Consider the following 19,230-nt stretch of genomic DNA (forward strand, 5'->3'; position numbering starts at 1 on the left):
CGCCATCTTATTAACCAACGAGGTGACCTCCGAAGACTGCAACGGTCATATAACCCGATATAAACATAAATATAGATATAAATAAATAGCGAACACGTGCAGTTGAATTTTTCTAGGCCTGTTTGATTTCATGTTATAGATTAAACAAATATGTTAATCATCGTTTTTACCTGTATAAGAATGAGTTTTTGTGGATCGAATCAGTCAATCAAATGATTTATCCTTGTTTCATTTTCAATGTTGACATTATTATCCTTTTGATAGCTGAACATGCGTAACCTATCTCTAGCTAAGGAGTTGAATAAAAGGTCACTTGAAAACGGATTCAATGAGGTCGAATTATTAACTTGCAAGTGAATAATTAATCAGCGATATTTCTTAGCTTATTTTGACAAAATTGAACCAAACTGGCTGCTAAAAGCGAATTATTATTTCAATATTTCACTTTCATTAATGATTGAACAAAAAAAAAATCTTATTTTTTTTTATATCCCGTAGCTAATGCCCCTTTAATGATAAAGTTATTAATTATTCCATAGTTAAACGTTATGAAATATAAATACAATAACTGGCAAACTGTTAATCATAACACAATGAAATCTGTAATCGTGTACAATCAGGATCAGATACAGAACAGATATATCGTTTGCTATCACACAATTAAAAGGGCGGGTTAAACAGAACATTAAACAAAACTGAGCTTTGCCTTATGGATTAACGCTGAACATTTAATTCTTGGTTGGTAGATTTATCTAATTTATGAAAGGTAAATTTACTAACAAGATATATAAATTTTAAATCATTCCAGTACCGACGCACCGGCTACAGGGTGGATTTGACACTCGGAGAACGAAAGTATTCAAGTAGCGGTGCTAACTTTAGAAAAAGAAACGATAAAATAAGCACATACGCATCTTACTGTGAACGAAACGTGTTACTCAAACCACTTATATTAGTCACATTGGAGACTTAAAAGCATTAAACCAAAAGAGCTTATATATAAATGTTAATTGATGAGAAAAATATCCTCCAAGTCACCGTTGACTAATTGAGCTGTAGTTTTAGTGCAATTACATACCTTGATTAATTGAGTGATTGGTGTTTAACGCCACTTTCAGTCCCATTACCTATTTCGTGGTGGTCATTTTTTATGGGTCGAGGAAGTCGTAGTGACCGGAGAGAACCACCGACCTTCTGTAGGAAAACTGACAATCCTAGTCAATTAAGATTGGAGTCGATTGCACCTACCACGTGCAGGGTTCGCACTCACAATCTCAGTGTTGAAAATGCAGAAATACACCCTTTTGTAATGTCACTAGAGGATCGTGGCTACTTACGTTGCTAGAATGAACATCACGGAGAGCAGCGGATTCAACCTAGTGAGTAGGATAAAACTAAAATTCATTACAAGTTGTTTTCTTTAAAAAAGAAATGCAATCGTGAACCTACATGCCGGTTTGGTATATAAGATGAGATAATTGTTAAATAAAGATGTATGATTTTACTTCATTTTTTATATAAGATGTAGACACACTGCTGTTCAATAATGGGTATAATTTTCTCAAAGAAATTATTCCTCTCTCTCCCATTCCTCTCTTTTACAATAGATAACATTAAAACGTGCCAAATAGGAGACAACCACTGTATGTTCCATTTTGAGGTGCTGATTTGGGAATATGAGGTAGCTTCCTGGATATAGTCGACATTTCTGTGAAGAAAACAAATGAATCATGATTATTTGTTTTTGTAGCCAGTTTGAAAATAGTTCAAAACCCTAAGCTATATTCTTATTTGTTAATTCCGAACTAAAACCGTTTTGGAAAACCAATTACACTGGATTATATGGTTTGGTCATTGGCTATCATATTCAAGATATGCTTGATCTCAATTTATTTATACACAAGGCAATACACTCCAATCAGGTTTTTACAGTAGAAATAGTTTGAAACCTCAGCTTTATACTTAAATCAGTTTGTTCAAACAAATCTCACTTTTTCATTTCATAACTTGGCCTTTTCCAAATTAGCCAAAATATAATGAAGTTGTTTATCTCTTCTTGTTATACGATTGTGTGACAGACAGAAGGAAGCAGGAATAACTGTGCCAATTTAGTATAGCTCATGTCCAGTACGCTATTTAAAAATCCGGTTTTTGCGATCGCATTTCCGTTGAATACGGAAATTGATTTTGAGAATAAAAAACCATTTGTTTCTTAGTTGTGCTAATTTTTGCGTATGAATACAAACTTTAAGAAATCGTCCTATTGTGTTACCAAAAACGTTCCAGGCCTCTGTCAACTAGACCCTTTAAATTCGCTTATGAATAGAGATTGCCTCAACTCCTTGAAAACACATTGACGGAATTCCCAGAAGAATCTTGCACTGATTCTTCTTTAGGTGGGACATGACGTTGTCCACCAGCTACTTCAACTTTAAGTCTGATTTTGTGTGTATGTTGGGGAGGGGGTCACCTATCACAAAGAATATCACTCAGTGTGTCTGTAAATCGTTTCATGTCTATAGTATTATTTTAAGGACTCAAACGCATATTTATTTATGAACTGTTTCAATATGACAAATAATTTCTGCTTTTAACGCACCTAAAAGGCGCCTTTAAATTTCATCGTAATTTCCAGGGTTAACTTGCATTTTTAAATAAGATTTAGTATGGTTTCTTTATTTAAAAAGGAAGATGTTGCATGAATGCCAAAGAGACAACTCTCCACCAGGGACTAAATGACGTAGAAGTTTACAACTCAGTACATGTCACCCTACGGCCTTCAAAAATTAGCAAAATCCGCAAAGTAAGCTATAAAAGGCTTCGAAATGACAAATGTAAAACAATTCATACGAGAAAATTAACTGCCTGATGCCATTGAGTTGTCTTATTATTGCTTTCGTTTCCTTTTTTTTATTTTGATAAAAAGGTAAAACCTTAATTACTATAAGTAGAAATTCATTACTAGTATCTTAACTCTGACTGTATCTATCATCACTCAGTCTCTATAAAACTAGACATTCGTTATTTTATCTCTGACCCAGTATTAGAATTTCATCACTGCTATTACATATGCATAATATCTGACATCACAGACTTCACGCCCAAACATTTTAATATTCTTTCAGAATCGTCATCATACCTCTAAAAATATGTTTATAACTTTAAAAATATAATGTTTCGTTGTTGCATCTTATATCTGTATTTTAAACATCTCAACGATTCTGAGGTTCAGTTTGCTTTTCTATATTTTTTTTCTAGTTAACTACTTTTGGAGGATATCAATCAGCCTCGATTAACACTTATCTCTATCTCCTAGGTATGGCCAAAACAAAACAAAAGCATATTATTCAGTTGCAGACAACTGTACTAGTAAGAACATCTCACGTTGTGTATATTTTGGTACTATCGCTATTTGACCTTATATACTTTGATGTTTGTTATATCAATGAAGATGATGTATGTATAACGTAAAAAAACATAAACTTGAAGATTCTCATATCGGTTGAAACTAAATTCATAAAAAATGTAAAATTTGTTATCATGGTTATTGCTGAAAACGTTTGATATGTTAGAATTTCTAACATTGGACAGTTGGAATACTCCAGCATGTGCTTTCCCAAGCTGCTTGACGTCTCATCAGCAAAATCTGCCAATATTGTCTGAGTTTGTAATTTTTTCAAGATTTACTGTTCTTGAGAACTGATATTTTCTTTTACCGATAAAGGTTTAATATTTGCGCTTTTGGCAATACTTTTTGCCGAAAGTGCAAATGGAACTAGAGTCCTGATGAGACCTTATAAGAGGATACAAATGTGTCCAGATGGCAATGTTCCAGATCAAGTTTTTCCAGATCAAGATCGAATCGCATGTAAACCTGGACCTGGGCCTGGCAAAAATGTTAAATGCAAACTCTTCCGTAAGTATTTGATTTAGACGAATACTTCATTATGCATTAACGATTTCAACTTTGAAACTTAAATGTAGAATAAATTGTAAAAAAAAAATCTGCAAATGTATAATCATACTATTATTGAAATCAAGAGTAAATGAAAGAAAACACTTTGTTCACCAGTCTATTAACTCCATATCCTTATTTTTTCAAAGTAATGATAGTGATGATTAATACATAAGATTTCCTGGTTTCTAAATTTTAATATTATATAATAAATATTGTTTTAATATTTAAGAATCAGCGATTAATCCTGAAAAACACAAATTGTTCAAATGTTACTTGTATACAATGAAAAAATATTTGGTTTTAATTTTAGGTCAATATATAAATTCCTGATTTTTAACATTATTTTTATTTTTGCGGCTCAAAAAGATATGTGTTATATTTGACGTTTTATTTTGGTAGATTCCACGGTGAGCAATTTTTTTCAGTGTCCTAAATATGGTTACTATGGTGGCTGGTTCCACCTAGGTTTGAAACGAATGATAAAATGTTGTAGAGAGCCAGGTAAATATATAATATTCTTAATAAGGATGTACTTAGTTGAAATTAAAAAAATCTAAAATTTAAAATTGATACTATAAGTCAAAAGAGCATTAGTTAAGGAACAAAATAAGCTAAAAATATATTTTCGAGATATTTAATTTTGTTTAAATGGCGGGAAAAGGCTGACTCAGACTTTTACCTTAAATTTGCATTGGTATTATTTGGGTCTCAAATCGAAAGAAAAGAAATCTAGAATCTGCTTAAATTTTGGTAAATGACCTTTTATGAGCTATTGAAGTTTTATATGAAAAGAAAAATGGGTGTTATGGGGCAAAATATTTTACCCTGTATAGTAGGAAAAAACAAAGGAGTTCGAACATCTGACAAAAACTCCTTAACCTGACATAAGTACATCCTTAACAAACATGCATAAATCAGATCAATTTATTTCATTCCTTCACGTATTCTAATGACATGGCAACGATTCTATTTACTTAATGTTTAGTGAAACAAGATTATTTGCAGATGGATATGTTGTTGCAATGTTATCGTACATGTACATTGTTTTGTAAAATAATATTTTCTACACTCGCTACACATATACTGAGAACATTCAAGCTACCATCGTTGACAAGATGCTAGTGTTCAACTAACTAATGATTTTTATAGCACTATATGACACCAAATGTTGAAAACTGGTTCTAGAAATCTGGTGATATTTTGAATATTTGGTCTTTAAAATTATCAGGATATGTCTATCATTAATTTCCAAGTACGTCAAACTTAATCAAATAAGATCTGAAACGCGATGTAGGGGTCTGCAAGCATTGTATTGCGTATAAATTAAATGATCTTGTAACCACATTATAAAGGCGAACATGTCAAGCCTCCAAAACCATTTACATATTTGTATATCTATATATAAATTAAAGATGCCCGAACCTTTTTCCTGTGTTATTTGAAGAGTTATATTTTCATTCATAGTCTAACAACTGGAAGGAAACACAAAGATAATCATGAAGCTACCAATTATACAAAAATATATAATAATTCAGTCAGGATGAAAAGCATGAATTGGTATTGTATTTTGTATAGACGGGAACGGGATGAAATACTATCAAACATTTAGGCACATGTATTACGCGAGTGGTTAAGGTTTTTTTTCCGTGCTTGAAATTTACATTACATGTGTTTTTGCAAAATTGTATTGTCATACTACTAGGGGGTGTTAACGACATTGACTACCCATGAGGGTCTCGTACGGTCGGCTATAAATTTTCATGAAATATCATAGAAGTTGTGTTTCACACGTCAAGGAAAGAAAGTCGAATGCTTGATATAAAACTGCAACCAATTGGACTGACGTCAATAGACTGAATACACAAAATAAGAAAATCACATGGTCTAAATGCTAATTATTTTATTTGACAAGATTTTGTACAGCACAACCATTTACCAGCAGGCTATAATGCAGTCTCGAGGTCAATTTCTAATATCAAACAAACAGTCAAAACTTTGTTTTATTGGAATGAACAAAAGATTCCGAACATATATTACACACTGCAGAATAAGTCAAAATGTTTTATTTTTTAATTTTGATGTGCGTGTTGGAATCACTTTTATGATTAATCAATCCCAAGGAACGTTAAAGCTGAGTTCCAAGAGTTTAAAGAACCAAATGCGTATAAAGGTAGCATTACCAAAAGGAATGAAAACAGCTAAAGTTACATGTACCATGTAATCATGTAGTGAAAGTCAAGTATCGCATCGATGTTTATGTTTAACCATTTTAGTTCTTTAATTAAATTGAACTTTTACTAAAATATCTTTAGGAATACAGTACTCCCTAAAAGATTGCAGACTTGCTTATAATGACAAGCTTCCACAAGGACGGATTTTTAGAGTAGATAAAGGGAAGTTCATGACCACATCTTGGTCTCCTGATGGCGGGTTTGTATTAACGTAGTCACAATCGTTCGGGCCTTTAAAATATCCTATATATCTGTTAGAGAAAAGAATGATAACTCTAGTTTTACAAAATTATGTTTATATATAATAAATAATTCAAGGCTTTCATCAGTTCCTTATGTTCTCTAAATATATATTACATGTATAAACGGTATGAAAGTTCATTACATAAAAAAAAGAAAATAGTATAGAGGCTTCATTAATGTTACCTATCGTTTCAAAATGACCACAAAAAAGATAGAGCCGATAAACGTACGTCCGAAATCTTAGAATAAGAATACAATAATAAATGAAAACAACACGTTAAATAATTTCATGCGTCCGAAGCTCTTTCTGAATTTACCTTAATTAGGAACGCTCAAAGCCGAAAATTTGAGAGCCTAGGATGTATATGAACCGAAACAGTTGTAGAGCTATATGACAAACAAATACCTAAAAAATACCCAAATCCATCTATAATTAGTCAAATCTATCAACGGTCAACTTTGCCTGAGGGAGTTGAAACCTTAGTTTCTTTATAATTTCAAAATTTATAAACGGGCAATTTTAGAAAGGTTTGTTATAAATCATGTCAGTACCGAAGTACTGACTACTAAGCTGATGATACTCTCGGGGACTGGTAGTCCACCAGCAGAGGTATCGACCCAGTGCTGTAAAAAATGAAAACAACACGTTAGATAATTTCATCCGTCCAAAGAGCTTTTCTGGATTTACCTTCATCAGAAAGGATGATTTGTAGGATCTTTTCAAAACACTGAAAGTGAACTGAATCAAATTACCTAAATGGCTTTAAATTTACGCACAAGTGAATTTTGGGGGACATATAACTGTCGCATAAGCAGTAATATTTCACGTTTAAAATCAATTGTCTATATGAGATCAAGATTTGTCTTTTCAGGGTTACATGGTTTAGCTATCAGTGCGCATATAACACAAGTCCTCCAATCAGCTATAAGAACTTTTTCAAACCACCTGGTAACTGGTAAATGTGTCAGCTTGAAAAATAAATGTAAAAGTTATCGTATAACTTAATGAATGCTGACTTTGTTATAACTTAATATATATAGGACGAGGTTAGAAAAAAGAATAACTCTCTTATTTTTTTTTTTTTTTTGTAACGACCTTTCCATATTAATCATGGAAAAAAAAGAGATCATTGCAGTGTTGACAGAACTCTTCTGAGATATAAAGAGTGCAAATGTTTTTACACAGTTGAATTGGTAAAGATCCATATGTTTAAATTTGTATAATATTAGATTTCATATTCATAGATGTTTAACATAATAATAATAATAATACTTTATTTCCAAAAGCAATACACCTTTTAGGCATATTACAACATTTACATCATTCGTAAGATATTTTGTAAAATAACCACATCAACGTAAAGTTTTCACAATGAAAACCGAAATGTGTAAATGTATTTTTTAATGATATTAGCTCTGAATATTTATCATTCTTTAAAGTGAAACTGTTCGGTGTGCTGATATTAAGAATAGTTTAAACAAATTCCTTTAAAGTTTTGTAAAAAGAAAGTTTCGAAATATGTAACAAGTGATTATCTAAATCCCCACTGGAAGGCCTCTGACAGACTGTGTGAGCGTAAAATCATTGTTATCGATAGCCGATGACAAAGAAGTTAAAGGTAAATAATTCAGTATTATTAACAAAATACGTGTTGCTGTTGTCCATACTGTCACGGTTTTAATTCTATGATAGCGACAATGTATATATAACATAATTCATTTGTATAAACTCAAAATTGACATTTGGCGTCTGAACAGCAGTTTGAAGGCAATTGCAAGAAACGTGAATAATGCAGAAAATTAATTCCAAGAACAAAATTACCTTGAACATTGCAAAACGATTCAAATAATTTACCATCAACATCGGTGAACGTTGTAACACAGTTTAATTTTTTAATTTGATATATAACATGCGTTTTATCTCACCGTGACTTTGAGATGAAGCAGATCAATAACTATGGGTAGACAATTTTCGTGTATTAATATACCATATACTTTCGTTTCCATTAAATTTGGTAAAATGACGTCGAATATATTCGTTCTGATTATGCCTAAAGACTTACCACTGAATGAATGTCATATAACAAACAAATTCTGGCGAAGACAAAATAGTTATTGGCAAATTAATTGAACATTCAGGACAAATTGAAACAATCATTAAAATAGGAAAAGAATAAGAAAGCCTCCCAAATAATATTGACGAAAGGGATCAATCCTTTGTGTAAGATCTATCATTCAGACTAAATAAAAACTGAAATATTAATGGAAAAATTAAATTGCTTACATCATTGAAGAAAAAATGTTTCTTTATAGAATTAAAGAATCTTGTTAATTATCATTTTCTAAATATTGATAGTAGATTTAATCATACAAAATCGTTTTAAAAATATTTTTACTGAAAAATAAATTCAGCATTGTTCAGTACTTTTCATTAAAGATTTCAACAGTAATATGCCTATGAACGGTCCATAAAACGGACGTCTCTTAGAAATGGTTAATAAACCCATCGAAACAATGTACATGTATACTCTGATTATAGAGAGTTATTGGTTTGCTTTTAATCTCAACTGCACGCCAAGCGATAAATGTATGGCATTTATAATGATAACGAAAGAAAGACATGGTTTTTGGAGCTTTAGGGACTATTTCAATCTGCAAAAGGCGCAAAAAAAAGTGAAATCACCATGCCATTATAAGGACCTAAGCTTACACAACCCGATGATCATTGATACAAAATTAATGGGTGTCAAGTATTCACACGTTTAAAGCCATAACAGTACAAGTTTATAAAATTGACTGTGTCACAGTCAGCTTTTCAGCTCGACAATGAATTGTACAGTACGAAAGTAAAATTGCGTCATCCAAGATGGTCAATATTCATTTATTTCATTATAAAGTAGATTTAGATAAATGTGAATTCTATTGATTTCTACTAAAACCATTAAATCGTCTTGGTATCCAGATTTCAATAAAACGCAACGCAAATGATTCGAACTGAGCATTTCTATTGAGTGTGGATTCGCATAGTGGCTGATGCATACATATCAGGAAACGCTTACCCTGTTGGGGCACGTGTTTCCCTCGATATTTCACGAGATTTGAACATCGGTAAACTACTGTTGCTTTTTTTTTGTACTTCAAAAGTAACTACAACAACACAATTTACTGGCAAGTCACAACAAAGAAACTTGACAGATACAGAGACGAAAAAAAAGTGTTTAGATTCCAGAGTATATAATCTTTTTAAAGTAAAAGAAAATAATTCGGATCTTGACTGTTTTTTGTTTTTTTTTTTTCTGTTATATAATATACATTTTATATTTTCTGTTTTTTTTTTCTTTATTAACTGTACATATAATGTTAACTGTCTCTTAATTGCTACCACTAAATTTAAAAATGCTTACGAAAGAGGAACATAGTAATGATGCTTAAGATACACACGAGGGGAGATTGAGTACCCCGGCTGATGTTAATTTGTCTGAAAAGAAGTCAAGGATATCGTCAATAGTTGTCATTCTCCATATTTATGTCAATTGAGAATCTGATGTGGAAGTCGGTTATTTGGTTGTCTGTTTTGATCATATTAACAACACACCTATACTTAGGGGCGATTGAAAAGCTTACCATCCACACTTGGATTTGGTTTATTGAACAGGCCGTACGTATACCTACGGCGACTTTTAACTGTCTTCTTTATTAACCACTGATGTTGAGTAATTGACGTATACTCCACATTTCCTGGTATTCTATAAGTTATTAGTAATTCAATTTAGTGAAAAGTTTTTTTAAAAAGACAAAAGAACTGTTAAACTGTATAAACAATTAAATCATATGAATAGTCAGCGCCCTCTGTATCTGTTCCTGTTTCTGTTCCTCATACAGCCTCGACACTGGCAACGCCCTGGGCTTTTCTTTCACAAATTCCTGTACAACCTGCACAAGTGGGTCTTAAAACTCTTCTCAGTCTTCCGCATATCACCTTCAGCTTAAGGCGTGTTATTCGAAAACAGTTGCTGCAATAGAAGAATAAATTATTTTATAAGAGGTCAACCATATAACCATAAGGGGTATGTCCTTTTTCTTCCGACACTCCCCTCTAATAATATTAGATTTCATATTCATAGATGTTTAACATAATAATAATAATAATACTTTATTTCCAAAAGCAATACACCTTTTAGGCATATTACAACATTTACATCATTCGTAAGATATTTTGTAAAATAACCACATCAACGTTAAGTTTTCACAATGAAAACCGAAATGTGTAAATGTATTTTTTAATGATATTAGCTCTGAATATTTATCATTCTTTAAAGTGAAACTGTTCGGTGTGCTGATATTAAGAATAGTTTAAACAAATTCCTTTAAAGTTTTGTAAAAAGAAAGTTTCGAAATATGTAACAAGTGATTATCTAAATCCCCACTGGAAGGCCTCTGACAGACTGTGTGAGCGTAAAATCATTGTTATCGATAGCCGATGACAAAGAAGTTAAAGGTAAATAATTCAGTATTATTAACAAAATACGTGTTGCTGTTGTCCATACTGTCACGGTTTTAATTCTATGATAGCGACAATGTATATATAACATAATTCATTTGTATAAACTCAAAATTGACATTTGGCGTCTGAACAGCAGTTTGAAGGCAATTGCAAGAAACGTGAATAATGCAGAAAATTAATTCCAAGAACAAAATTACCTTGAACATTGCAAAACGATTCAAATAATTTACCATCAACATCGGTGAACGTTGTAACACAGTTTAATTTTTTAATTTGATATATAACATGCGTTTTATCTCACCTTGACTCTGAGATGAAGCAGATCAATAACTATGGGTAGACAATTTTCGTGTATTAATATACCATATACTTTCGTTTCCATTAAATTTGGTAAAATGACGTCGAATATATTCGTTCTGATTATGCCTAAAGACTTACCACTGAATGAATGTCATATAACAAACAAATTCTGGCGAAGACAAAATAGTTATTGGCAAATTAATTGAACATTCAGGACAAATTGAAACAATCATTAAAATAGGAAAAGAATAAGAAAGCCTCCCAAATAATATTGACGAAAGGGATCAATCCTTTGTGTAAGATCTATCATTCAGACTAAATAAAAACTGAAATATTAATGGAAAAATTAAATTGCTTACATCATTGAAGAAAAAATGTTTCTTTATAGAATTAAAGAATCTTGTTAATTATCATTTTCTAAATATTGATAGTAGATTTAATCATACAAAATCGTTTTAAAAATATTTTTACTGAAAAATAAATTCAGCATTGTTCAGTACTTTTCATTAAAGATTTCAACAGTAATATGCCTATGAACGGTCCATAAAACGGACATCTCTTAGAAATGGTTAATAAACCCATCGAAACAATGTACATGTATACTCTGATTATAGAGAGCTATTGGTTTGCTTTTAATCTCAACTGCACGCCAAGCGATAAATGTATGGCATTTATAATGATAACGAAAAAAAGACATGGTTTTTGGAGCTTTAGGGACTATTTCAATCTGCAAAAGGCGCAAAAAAAAGTGAAATCACCATGCCATTATAAGGACCTAAGCTTACACAACCCGATGATCATTGATACAAAATTAATGGGTGTCAAGTATTCACACGTTTAAAGCCATAACAGTACAAGTTTATAAAATTGACTGTGTCACAGTCAGCTTTTCAGCTCGACAATGAATTGTACAGTACGAAAGTAAAATTGCGTCATCCAAGATGGTCAATATTCATTTATTTCATTATAAAGTAGATTTAGATAAATGTGAATTCTATTGATTTCTACTAAAACCATTAAATCGTCTTGGTATCCAGATTTCAATAAAACGCAACGCAAATGATTCGAACTGAGCATTTCTATTGAGTGTGGATTCGCATAGTGGCTGATGCATACATATCAGGAAACGCTTACCCTGTTGGGGCACGTGTTTCCCTCGATATTTCACGAGATTTGAACATCGGTAAACTACTGTTGCTTTTTTTTTGTACTTCAAAAGTAACTACAACAACACAATTTACTGCCAAGTCACAACAAAGAAACTTGACAGATACAGAGACGAAAAAAAAATGTTTAGATTCCAGAGTATATAATCTTTTTAAAGTAAAAGAAAATAATTCGGATCTTGACTGTTTTTTGTTTTTTTTTCTGTTATATAATATACATTTTATATTTTCTGTTTTTTTTTTTTCTTTATTAACTGTACATATAATGTTAACTGTTTCTTAATTGCTACCACTAAATTTAAAAATGCTTACGAAAGAGGAACATAGTAATGATGCTTAAGATACACACGAGGGGAGATTGAGTACCCCGGCTGATGTTAATTTGTCTGAAAAGAAGTCAAGGATATCGTCAATAGTTGTCATTCTCCATATTTATGTCAATTGAGAATCTGATGTGGAAGTCGGTTATATGGTTGTCTGTTTTGATCATATTAACAACACACCTATACTTAGGGGCGATTGAAAAGCTTACCATCCACACTTGGATTTGGTTTATTGAACAGGCCGTACGTATACCTACGGCGACTTTTAACTGTCTTCTTTATTAACCACTGATGTTGAGTAATTGACGTATACTCCACATTTCCTGGTATTCTATAAGTTATTAGTAATTCAATTTAGTGAAAAGTTTTTTTAAAAAGACAAAAGAACTGTTAAACTGTATAAACAATTAAATCATATGAATAGTCAGCGCTCTCTGTATCTGTTCCTTTTTCTGTTCCTCATACAGCCTCGACACTGGCAACGCGGCAACGCCCACGGGCTTTTCTTTCACAAATTCCTGTACAACCTGCACAAGTGGGTCTTAAAACTCTTCTCAGTCTTCCGCATATCACCTTCAGCTTAAGGCGTGTTATTCGAAAACAGTTGCTGCAATAGAAGAATAAATTATTTTATAAGAGGTCAACCATATAACCATAAGGGGTATGTGCTTTTTCTTCCGACACTCCCCTCCCCCCCCCCTAAAAAAACATGTAAGATAGTGATCCTTAAGCAGGGAAACAGTGATGATATTGTAAACTCCTTAATGTGATATAAAAGTTTCAACAACCTCTTTTTGTGTCCCGCGATATCCCATCTCCAACTCGTCGTCGTTGTACATTAAATTTTGTACTTATCAGTGAGAGTGTCATAGTAAGATCATTTACTTTTTGCACTTTTAAAGTCAATCCATTTTCTTTTCCTTCAACACTTCGCTACAGATCACAACAGAAAACAAAATCCCCATCACTTCTATCTGACATTAAATGTTGTGTGCTTTCTACAGTATCTGAGGTAACAGGTTCGTGTAACTTATCTTTTGAAGATAATACACGTAAAACGCGTATAAAAAGCCTAAACGCACATTAAGAATAATTGTAAATATCTTTATATGAATTTTTGATTTACCAGAAAAGTTAACAGTTCAGTTTTTAAAATATATAACTGTTGCATTTATGCCCATAACAAATTTCCAGTTCGTCTTTTTTGTCTATACGGTATGCCGTAATTACGATAAATGTTTGTTTTTCAATGTTGCCCTAGTCGGCATCCGTATATTTACAGCAAAAAAATAAAATAATGCATAAAAAAGAGAACAGGAAACACAAAAAATACTAACTACAGACGCCCGACTACTCCGAAAAATAATTCCCAAAAACTAACAACAACCAACATTTTTTCGTGGTCCAGATACTAGGCCAAATTTGTACGAGCACACAACGTGGTGCGGTAGAACCTGTTTGCCTGCACACAACGTGGTGCGGTAGAACCTGTTTACCTGCACACAAACCTCATTATTTGCCTATCTACATCATATGTCGAACAAAGAATACGACGGCATATATACTAGTCAACAAAAGTAACGATACACAAGTTTGAACTCCAATTTATCATAAAATATAATAAATAGGAAAAACTGTGAAATTACCTAAGAAAAAACATTCATTTGCAAAGCAAATGCACATGATTAAAAGAATCTGACCAAATTTGAAAGTGAGAAAATATCGTGTTATTGAACACAGGGGTTAAATTTATTTAGCGGAAAATGATGACAAAAGTCGGTACTTAAATCGAAGATATGAATTAAGTATACAAATATCTGCAAAGGCATTCAAAATTTTAAGCAGACCATGTTTAAGTTTTTTTTTTTTTTTTTTTGAAAGTGACCATGTTTAAGTTTAGAGTTTTAAGTTCTTATATCGATTTTTGAATTTTTGGGTGAAAATACGATTTTTGAAATAACAAAAATTGCAACAACAAAAAATCGCATATTTGCCTTAAATCAATGGTTTTGATAAGAAAAAAACACTCTGTAAATATTAGACCAATTGGGCAATTATTTACCTTGGTCCAGTGTATCCAATTTTATTATATATGGAAAATACATTGCCTTGTATCGTTTCTTTTGTTGACTAGTATAGTTTGGAAAGCAGAGTTAAAGTTTACTCGCTATTACATGAAAGTAGCCAGAGGTACTGGTTAAAGATGTCCTACTCTTTTAATTATCATAATATGGTATCATTATAATTTTTTTACCTTGAATGCATGTATAAAATAATAATAAAACTGCTCGCCCCCACCCTTTTTCTGTAGTTTCCTGATTTGATATTACACCAACTTCGAATCAATATAGTAATATACACTGATGGTCCGTTGAAAAGGTGAGCACCTAGGGTTTTTAGGGTTGACAATTTTAGAAATTTATCGCTAATAAGGGGCCGCAATTGTTTTTTTTTTTTTTTTATATATATACAAAACATTTTAGACAAAAACCATCTGAAAATCGACATTTTACGACCTACAACGCGATGAAGCTACGATTATTTCGACGTTTTGTGGAATTTTTTTCAACTAGTACACCACTTTGAATGATGTATACCGTTAAAACGAAGTCGGTGACCAAATTATTTCTATATCATTAAAACGGAAATTTCTGTACCAACAACATATTGTTTTTTAAGAAAAATATATGGAATAAAAATTGGAAATTTGATGATTTTAAGACAAATTTAAGAACGTTTTTCGCCGTTTTTTTTGTGCTTTCTATACAAATGTACACTTATTTTGAAAGAATGCAATCATAATATATCTGAGAAAAAAAAGATAAATGCATTATGTTTTTGATTTTCAGTTAAAGTTCAACGAGGCAAATTTTAAGAAAATCGGTGATATAGCCTATTTATTGTAACTTGAGTTTAAACGCATACGATACAGTTTTATTCCCACCATGAATTTTTGGCGAACAGAAGCTATTTTTCACATAGTCAATTTAGATAATTAATAAAAAAATATATCTTCATGTAGTACTTTTTGAGATGAATGGGGTCGAAATTGTAGACATTTACTAAAATTTAGATTTCTTTGATACTTCTATCCTATGGACAGACATATCTTAAATTTTTGTTTCAAAGAAAAACACAAGCGGATTTTTGTAAAAGAATTTGGAATATTTTCTTTACATAAGTAGTGCTCTAAATATGCGTAAACAATATCGTAAAATAGTTCCTTTTTATTAAATTTTCATAATTTTAGAAAAAAAAGCCGGCATTTCTTGCTGTATATTTATCTAATTTAACAACAAATCATCGTTGATTTGTTCATAAAAATTGGTAAAAATAATCTTCATACATAATCAAGCCAAATGTCAATTTCAAAAAGAGAGGTCTATGCACTCGTTTTCAAGCTAGTGGTTAAAATCAGTCGAAAATGCATCTTTATCCGATATGTCACAGATTGACGTCGCGAAAAATAACAGTTTACGGTAGCAACGTTATGACCTCTCCTGTAAGTTGTAACTGTATCGTATGCCCTTAAATAGTATGTATACTTACTATTGATATGAAGGTCAATACGAAGAAAGCCAACTTGAGATGTAAAGAATCCATGGTGTATTTGAAAATTATGGTTCAATAAGTCGTTAACTTAATGAAATTGGTGCTTCGGACCCTCCTAAATTCGTTTCTAGTAAACGAAAGATGAAAATTTTACAAGACTGTCATCTCTTTCGAAAGAACTAAATTGCACTGAATTTGAAAAATAGTATGTCGATCCTGCCGTAAATTTACTTGATTTTTAGGGTGTATTCTTTGTGTGATAAAGTTTGTACGTATAATTATGCATCATAAACGAGAATAAAAGAAGATTTGAAGTATACGACAATGACACAGAAACCCAACAACACAAAACCAATGAAAAAAAGCAAAAAAACAAACGACAAATAGAGGCGATCCTGTATGATCATCATGATCGTGAAAATAGTACGTTTTTTTAATTGTAGTATTACATGTACGTTATTAATTATTTATTAAACAGTTTTCATTAAAAGACCTGCATCATTTTCCTCCAAATTGCATGTTGAATAAAACATGTAAAAGTATGCATTGAGAAGTAATCCTTTATCAAACATCCCCCTTTTTGCTAGTGTACAATATAAGTCTTACCTTAGAAATGTTTTACATTCAAATAAAACAGTTAAATGTAATACTGAATATAATTTCAACTGCGCTAGTTACATTTTATATGAGATCAACTGAAGTGGTCACTAAAAAAAAAAAACTTTCCAAAAATGCTATACATATTGGGAAATACTTTCAAGAAATGCTATTTGCTGTACATCATGTAACTGTACTTGTTGCCACCGATTGGGGATCTCTGATAACTAACTAATCGGACGTTGATTCTTGCTGCCATCTCTTAACCAAACAATTTCTAACAATTCGCTATTATGTGTATCCCTGTTAAAAGTATCTCCATAAGACAAAAACACATAATTTGAAGGGCTTCCAGGATAAGAATACATTTAAGAACTACGAAAGCCGACAATTCTGCAACACTTCTAAAATTTCAGATTGTTAATGAAACTCCATCCAAGATATTCATATTGTTTGCATGTGTATACGTAATAACAGAAAAAGGTTATGCATCCACTGTCTAGGGTGATTGTGGGGTTACGATCTTGTTCTCTATAGCTCTTCAATACAGTTTCTTCTTTTCCTGTTGTTTGGCCAAAACATATACATTTTGTATTTTATATCACTCAGTACAACCAAACATCTTTTTTAAGACCCGACGGTTACTATCACGCACCACTGTAAACTTTGGGGCGCTTCGGGAAGTATGTATATAGATATTATATAAATAACACATAGCTGAGAGGGTGATAGAGCAGATTGTTACCCCGAGAAAACATTGTCAACTGAGGCGAAGCCAAGGTTGACAATTTGTTTTCGAGGGGTAACAATCTGCTCTATCATCCTCTCAGATATGTGTTATTCAATTTATTATACTGAATGTTCTGTTTTTACTGTCGATTAAATTTCAAATTCAAAGTAATAAACTATGACGTCTTGTACATAACAACCATCCGTATTTAATCAAGCGCACACTTGATCAAGCATCTCCGTGAAGGGTAATAGAGTATTTGCCATAGGATAGAGTCGTATTTAATAAAGCGCACACTTGATCAAGCGTCTCCATGAAGGGTAATAAAGTAAATTAACACCCTCGTATTAGCCTATCAAAATATGGCATTTTAACGTGAAGTATAATAAAAGAAGATGTGGTATGAGTGCCAATGAGACAACTCTCCATCCAAGTCACAATTTGTAAAAGTAAACCGTTATAGGTCAAAGTACGGCCTTCAACACGGAGCCTTGGCTCACACCGAAATGCAAGTTATGAAGGGCCCCAAAAATGATTAATATAAAACCATTCAAAATTCTGTTTTACATTTAGACTTAAGTGAAAAGGCGTTGCGGTTCAAATTACAGTAACGTTTTTGTTGTTATACATGACATGATCTTTTGCAAAATGTGTTTTTAATAAACCTAATGAAAATAGAAATAAAAAGATGTGGTATGAGTGCTAATGACACAACTATCCACCAGAGTCCAAATGACATGCATGTACGCAAAATTAATACAGGTCGTCAACAATGAGCAAACCCCATACTGTATATTCAGCTTTAAATGGCCCTGACATTACCAAAAAGTGAAACTATTCAAACTAGAAAACCAAAGGCCTGATTTAAAATACAGCCCTTCATATGCGTATATGAAATCAAACATTAATGGAAAAGAATTTCCAGAATCTTTCCCTCTTAACTTTTTCAGACACCTTTCTGAAATACTTGTAATTGAATGAATAGAATATTTTGGGAAAGTTTAACTTTAATAAGTCCTGTTTTTTTTTGAGAATAGTACTAGTCAAGGTTGTTTTAGTAGCTCCCAGGTTTTATCGAAGTCTCAGCAAATGCTTATAGTATTAATGTTTCCATTACTCTTAATCATGTTAACTTTGTATTTGTAATGATGGCTTCAAAATTATTTGATTATTTATACTTTTTACTTTTTTTTATGGCCATTACATTAATAAACTAACGGAGACAAATTTCTGGAAATATAGATATATAAAATTGAAAATCATATATAAAACCGTGTATTGGTATGTCAAAACTGACTTGCCTTTATTGCAATTGGAAACTCCAGATTGATTGGTTGATTTTTGGTGTTCAACGCCATTTTCAGTACCATTGGTTATACCGTGCCGGCTAGTTTGTTTTTTCAATAACATACAGTCACTACATTGTTTTCAAATTACAACTTTTTCATTTTTTCTAGTTTTTAAAAAGAATCAATCTATTTTTTTTCACACTCCCTATTAAAACTTTTTTTTTAAGACACCAGATTGAAAAAAAACGTCCCCCTACAAAACATAAACGTTCGATGTCTTATACTATTTGTATTAATACATCTTTGATATTCTTGGTTATTTCCATGCTTGGAGATA

At 31.8% G+C, this 19,230-nt stretch overlaps 2 long non-coding RNA genes across 3 annotated transcripts in view; one reads left to right on the top strand and one right to left on the bottom strand.

Annotated features, from left to right (window-relative positions):
- Window positions 1-7,442, top strand: part of LOC127729568 (uncharacterized) — a 47,613-nt gene extending 40,171 nt beyond the window's left edge. For both annotated transcript variants that reach the window (XR_007994713.1, XR_007994712.1), the window contains exons 2-5: window positions 3,725-3,916; window positions 4,358-4,459; window positions 6,271-6,388; window positions 7,305-7,442. This is a non-coding gene — a long non-coding RNA (uncharacterized LOC127729568). The remainder of the gene's footprint in view (window positions 1-3,724; window positions 3,917-4,357; window positions 4,460-6,270; window positions 6,389-7,304) is intronic.
- LOC127729566 (uncharacterized) overlaps window positions 1-16,921 on the bottom strand; it is a 68,216-nt gene extending 51,295 nt beyond the window's left edge. The window contains exon 1 of the long non-coding RNA XR_007994707.1: window positions 16,884-16,921. This is a non-coding gene — a long non-coding RNA (uncharacterized LOC127729566). The remainder of the gene's footprint in view (window positions 1-16,883) is intronic.
- Window positions 16,922-19,230: the final 2,309 nt, after the last annotated feature.

Source organism: Mytilus californianus, unplaced genomic scaffold (assembly GCF_021869535.1).
Source record: "Mytilus californianus isolate M0D057914Y unplaced genomic scaffold, xbMytCali1.0.p SCAF_2, whole genome shotgun sequence".
NCBI classification, from domain to species: Eukaryota; Metazoa; Mollusca; class Bivalvia; order Mytilida; family Mytilidae; genus Mytilus; species Mytilus californianus.